Below are 6,595 nucleotides of genomic sequence, written 5' to 3'. Positions count from 1 at the left end.
TTGTGTAAGAAATTGTAATAGATACTGGAAACTTGTAATAACAACTTCTCAACATAAGCTATCTTTTATACAAAATACACACCCCCCCGTTTTCCCTTGGACATATGCTGGTCTCATTAGACACCAACCACCGACACACACAACTCCCCTCCCCCATGACAACCACAGACACACACAACTCAAGGTTGGAGCACAAGACAAAGAACTGTGTGAAGAACCAATGGAACGTTGACACCAGGCCTGATCAGGACTACCCACGACCCAGATCGACCAATCAGAAGGCCAGACTACAAGATCAACCTACTTTGCTTGTTGCCTATATAATCTGTATGAACTGTTTAGAGCGCTCTCTTTTCCCGACGATTCCATACGAATCAGAAAGAAGGGGCCGTGTTGCACGATATACTAAGATATTTTTACATGTGATTAAACGGCCTTATTATACAAATATCCACCTCGTCCTATGTCTCCACTTGATCTCCTGTCTCTAGTAACTGTTTCACTAACAAACTTGGTAGCAGAGGATGGTTTAGACACCTTTGAATTCGGTCCATAGAAAATTGATCAGACAGGAGACGTGTGGGAGAAAGATTCCAGAAGGAGAGGTGACCTGTCCGAAGGAGATATCGCGATTCAACTCACCCAGGAAACTGATCAAAGAGCTCGAAACTATAAGGTAAGCAGATGCCTGTTTAATCAAAATCTGTATATTGTATTATAGCCAATATCTAAATTGTGATCAGGAGTACTGGGGTGAGTGTGAATTGTTGTTAAATTTATGTGGAATTGTTTAGAATCTAAGGCATTGTGTAAAGATATCTAAGTATTAATAGGTCAAAGACTTGTTCACATAGTCTGGCACTAGTCGATATGCTGATCGATTAGGTGTACAGTGAGGAATAAGCTTTATAAGGATTCATATAGACGGGCCATAGGTGAAAGTTGACCGTCTAGGGGTTACCGTGAGGAGTCCACAAAATAAAAATAAAAAGGGGATTCATACAGTCGGGCCATAGCTGACAGTCGATCAGCCAGGGGTTACCGTGAAGAATCCATAATTAAAAGATGAGATCCAGATAGTCGGGCAATAGTTGGATTGGCAATTAACTAGGTGTTACCGTGAGGACCTATAAAAAAATATAAAAATAAAAATACGATTCATACAGTCGGGCAATAGATTGATCAGCTAGGTGTTACCGTGAAGAATCTAATGTGATATTGTATGTTCAAGTTGTGTTGGCGCAATGTGGGTGATTGAACGTTCCACGAGACCGATTGCTACTAATTAGCCATATGCTAAGTTGAGGCTGTGTTTAAAGTGACCGCCGAGTCTGTGAAGCAGCTATTTTGTTTTTGTAGACTTGATTTTTTCCCTCTCGTGCTGCTGGGTTTGCCTTAAGGACTAGAAATCATTTGATAATTATTCTAGAAGCGCTAGGATACACTAATATATTGTCCCTAAAGGACACGTTTGAAATACTTTGGGAAAGTATTTAATTAATTAGTTGAATATTGTAATAATAATATTTTTTGAGAAAAATGAGTCCTAGAATTAATTAAATAATTATTTTAGAAGCGCTAGAATATACTAGTATATTGTCCCAAAAGGATATTTCTGAAATGTTTTGGCAAAGTATTTAATTAATCAAAAAAGTTAAAATTAATCGAAAAAGTTAAAAGTAATAATAACTTTTGAATAAAAGTTCCTAAAATTGCCATTCCAATTATTAAAGAAGCGCTTGAATTCACTAATATATTGTTCCAAAAGGATATTGCCGAAATACTTTGGCAAAGTATTTAATTAATCGAAAAAGTGAAAATCAAAAATAACTTTTTGGAAATAGTTCCTAAAATCTTTATTCCAATTATTTTAGGAGTGCTTGAATATACTAATTTATGGTTCCAAAAGGATATAGCTGAAATATTGTTGGAAAACGAAAAAAAAATAGAATAGATCCAGATATAGCTTAATTACAAAATGGCCACGACCACCGTCCCCAAACACAAATTCAATGAATACTTAGATCAGAGAATGAAGGACAGAGCAGGGGGGAGAATACAATATAAAGCCATTAAAAAGGTGTGGGAAGAAGTGAGGCTAAAATGGACGCAGGCAGGTTACCTTAGTGGGGCGGCCCCATCAAAAGGGCAACTCCTCACTATGGAGAAAGAATTAGAGGAAGTAGTGAAGGAAGGGATAGAAAGTGAAATTGAAAGGAATAAGAACCACTTATTCACAAAGGAAGGTACAAAACATAGGGAGAAAGCAGAGGCAGAACTAAAAATAGGCATGTGGGCGATTGAAGAAATCAGGAGAGCACTCCCTTACAGGAAACCTGACATGATGGGGGTGGTCACTGGAGCCCCATCTGACACCAGAGAGGGCAGGCCCAACAATAATGACGCCCCACCTACCACCACAGCAGCCCCATCGGCCCCAACCCATCTATACCCAGAACTGCCACAGGGAGAGAAAATAACACCACCTCCCTATTTTCAAAATCCATTCACCCACCTCCCTCAAAACCCTTTTTTGACCCCTGCTGTGGTACAGGCACCGGTGTTTGTGGTGCATGAAGGACACCTAAAAGGAAGCATGACTTTGGGGATCCAAGAAGGGCAACTCGTGTGTGAAGAGAGGCCTGATCATCGAGAAAGGGAGGAAAGGGATAGAGCATACACACAGGGACGTGGGGGGGGTTCGAACTCCGCCTCACTACAGGGACACGGTGGGTCTCTACCAACCTACCCACAAGGACGGGGTGGTGGGTCTCAACCAGGCCCTTTGAAGAGAGAAGACAGAGAGCTGATTCAGTTTTCTTCCACTCCAAACCCAGACTGGTTCAGAAACAGAACACGGGGGGATAGTCAAATAGTCTCTGAAGGGTCATGGTCGTCACCAGGACAATGTTCCTCTGGGGCCTCATTAAGAAGGAACCACAGCAAGGACGATGAATTTGAGAACAGAACAGGACAAGATGAAGAGGAGGTGGAGCGAGACCTCAGGGAGTCAGTGGCACTGGCCAGATCTATGATAGAAGATGCTGAACGTGGAGAGGGCTCGTACCATATAAAAGGGGTAATGATGGGGAAGGTGACGGATTTGGTCGAACCTATTAGACAGTCCGTACGTCTCAGGGAACAGAACAGCAGGGGTGTCTCGTCCAGGGCAGACTGGGATCCCCAACATGGAGGACGAGGAGGGTCGGAGATGCAGATGCCGTTGAGGCCCACTCCGGACGGAGGGCATGAAGAATACCAACCCTGGAAAATAACAGACCTTACCACTTTGATGGAACAATTACCCAGCCTGCATGGGGGTGCCTCTGCATGGCTCCTTCAACTCCAAACACTGACGTCAGGTCTACGGCTCTGTTTAGGTGACATGAGGGCCCTTCTGGCTAGAGCAACAGACCATACCACCATGAGTGCTCTGATAAGAGATGCAGATCTTGCCGCAGCCCCGGCTGCACTGGCCCAGGAAGACTTCCGAGCGGAATTGTGGGCAGTGTTGAGAAGGGCATATCCCACAGAACGAAACCATGCAACCCTTTCATCATTCACCATCAATCCAGGGGAACAACCGGCAGCCTACCTCGACAGAGCGAAGACCACATGGAGAACTGTTCATGAAGAACCATATGACCATACTGGCACCACGGTCAGCATGTGGAAGGAGATGGTGGTGAGCGGTGCTCCAATTGAGGTCCGAACTAAACTTAGGGCCACGGTGGGGTTAATGGCACTTCCCCAGGCTCAGTTCAATTCCCATGTACATCACCACATCACCCAATACAATAAGGATAAGGGAGGGGCTGAAACACAAGTCCAGTCCCTACAGGTACAACTTTTGAAACTACAATTGAAAGAGGCCCAGAAAGGAGATAAACCGAAGAAACAAATGGTGGCTGAAGATCAACAAGACATCTCACAAATCATTGAAAAAACGGTTTCACAAATGATACAGCAACAACAACCACCCATGGCACCACAGGGACCTCCCATGCCAGCACCCGGGATGGAACAACCTGTCCCAATGGCCGCACAACCATACTATTACCCACCACAACCAGGCTATTCGTCTACATGGGGACAACAACCAAGGAACACTGGACCCTGGGGGAGCTGTTACAATTGTAAGCAGACAGGACATATGGCTCGTCTGTGTCCATACCCAGTGACAGCGGCCCAAAACCAGTGGATGGTGAATAGGGGACGAGGATACGCCCTGAGGCCGAGGGGAGGAGTCCGACCAATGATGTACCAACCACGTGCAGCCCAACAACCTGCATACAATCACCCACCCCAAGACCCTAACCAACAGCCGCCTCCTCCTTTCCAGGGCATGTCAGACGAATATGCCCCATGGCCCTGAAGCTGCCCACCACCACAGAACGAGAATGGGGGTCAACATTTTCCACTCCACACCGAACCAACTATCATGTGTGAGGTGGAGGGAGTGACCCACCAATTTTTGGTAGATACAGGATGTACGTATTCTGCCATAAGATCTCGTCAACCACTCTCTTCGGAAACAATACAGGTGGTGGGGGTATCAGGAACACCCGAAGCACAAAACAAGACCATTCCATTGCTTTTCTCATGGGGCCCTTCCAATTTGAAGCATCAGTTCCTATACTGTCCCAATTGTCCAATCAACCTCCTAGGAAGGGATCTACTGTGCAAACTAAAATGTTCAATTTACCTCACTGAGAAGGGCGTGGAGGTCTCCATTGATCCTATTCCCTCAACACCAAATCATCCCGTCAAAATACTAATGCTACCCATCATTCCAACCCCTGTGTTGTCAGCAACGCAAGAAATCTATTGGCTGAAATGCATTGAAACAGGTCCAGGGACCCCGGAGGTCCAGTTTAAGTTCAATCAACTGAAATCACAGATCTATGCATTACACCCATACAAGACCCCACAAGCTGAAATCCACTGTACATTGAATGTGACAGACAATGACGTGAACACATACACCGATGACTGGGATGAGAACATGATGCACCTAACGCCATCCATCAGGTGTTGCACCATTGTGTGTGGACAAGAGGGGGTGGCAGCACCAGTCATCCTACCACCTCATTTGAAATCCTGGTACCTACTAGGGGAGGAGTCAGCTCCCCATGTTACACTGGCAGTGGGTAACGGTTTTGAAGCAAGGAGCCTGGGCCCTATGATCAGACGAGCATCCAAACTTCAGTGGGAACCCACCCAAACACCGGGAATACACAAGGCCACCACTGAAAACATGTGGAGGTTCATGACTGTTGACACTGAAGAACACTGTCTTCCAGAACGACTGACCCTGCCAAGACACCATGGTAAGCCATACACCGACCACCCATCTACCAAAGCATTGATCTCCACCATAGATGAAAGGATATGGACTCACACCCCTTTTGATGTGGGCCAACTACAGGTGGCACCGGTCACCATCACCCTACTGAACCCAGGTCAAATACCTGTTTACCGAACTCAATACCGTTTGAAACCCGAACAGACCATGGGGATCCAACCGACCATTAATGGGTTACTAAGAGTACAGGTTATCTATCGAACTGTATCTCCATGGAACACGCCGATCCTACCAGTGCTGAAAGCTGGAGGAGAAACATACCGGATGGTTCAAGACTTCCGAGCAGTAAATGACGTTACTGCACCTATAGACCTACCTGTCCCTGACCCTCACATCACTCTGAGCAATCTGTCTCCAAAACACCAATACTTCACGGTGGTGGATCTGGCTAATGCTTTCTTCAGCATCCCACTTGATGAAGCCTCACAGCCACTCTTTGCTTTCACGTACGAACATCAACAGTACACTTATTCGGTTCTCCCACAGGGTTACAGGTGTTCTCCCGGAATCTTCAATCACATCCTTAAGACACACCTGGCAGAGTTGAAAATCCCAGAAGGTGTGATACTGATCCAATATGTAGACGACCTTTTGCTGGGGGCTCCCACTTCTGATCTCTGCCTACAGATGACAAAAACATTACTGGACTTCCTGGCCGTCAAAGGATACAAAGTCAAAATGAGCAAAGTCCAGTCCTGTCGCAGAACTGTCCTTTTCCTTGGTAGAGAAATCTCGGGAGAAGGAGCAGGACTCTCCAAAACCCACAGAGACTCTATACTTCATCATCCACGCCCCATCACTGTGTCGGGAATGTTGGCTTTCCTTGGCTTGACAGGGTACAGCCGAACACACATCCCAGACTACACTGCCAGAACTGAGCCACTGAGAGAAATAGTGCGAGAGGCGGGACCAAGGAACCTACACTCGTCTTTGACATGGACCACTGAAGCATCAAAGGCTTTTGCACTCTTGAAAACAGATCTCTCAGTGGCAGCAGCATTGACATCACCTGACTACAAAAACAAATTCCATCTGGATGTTTCTGAAAAGGAAGGATTCACATCATCCATCCTTTTTCAGAAACAAGAGGGGGAGAGAAGAGTGTTGATGTATCACTCCTCCAAATTGGACCACATCGAAGTAGGACAAACCACATGTTCCAGGTATGTAGCTGCAGTGGCAAAAGCTATTGAAAAAACAGCCCATTTGGTAATGTGCCATCCATTGGAA

The sequence above is a fragment of the Salvelinus alpinus genome, chromosome 21 (assembly GCF_045679555.1).
Source record: "Salvelinus alpinus chromosome 21, SLU_Salpinus.1, whole genome shotgun sequence".
In the NCBI taxonomy this organism is placed as follows: domain Eukaryota; kingdom Metazoa; phylum Chordata; class Actinopteri; order Salmoniformes; family Salmonidae; genus Salvelinus; species Salvelinus alpinus.
The sequence above is the reverse complement of the archived record's forward strand: the minus strand, read 5'-3'. Positions refer to the sequence as shown.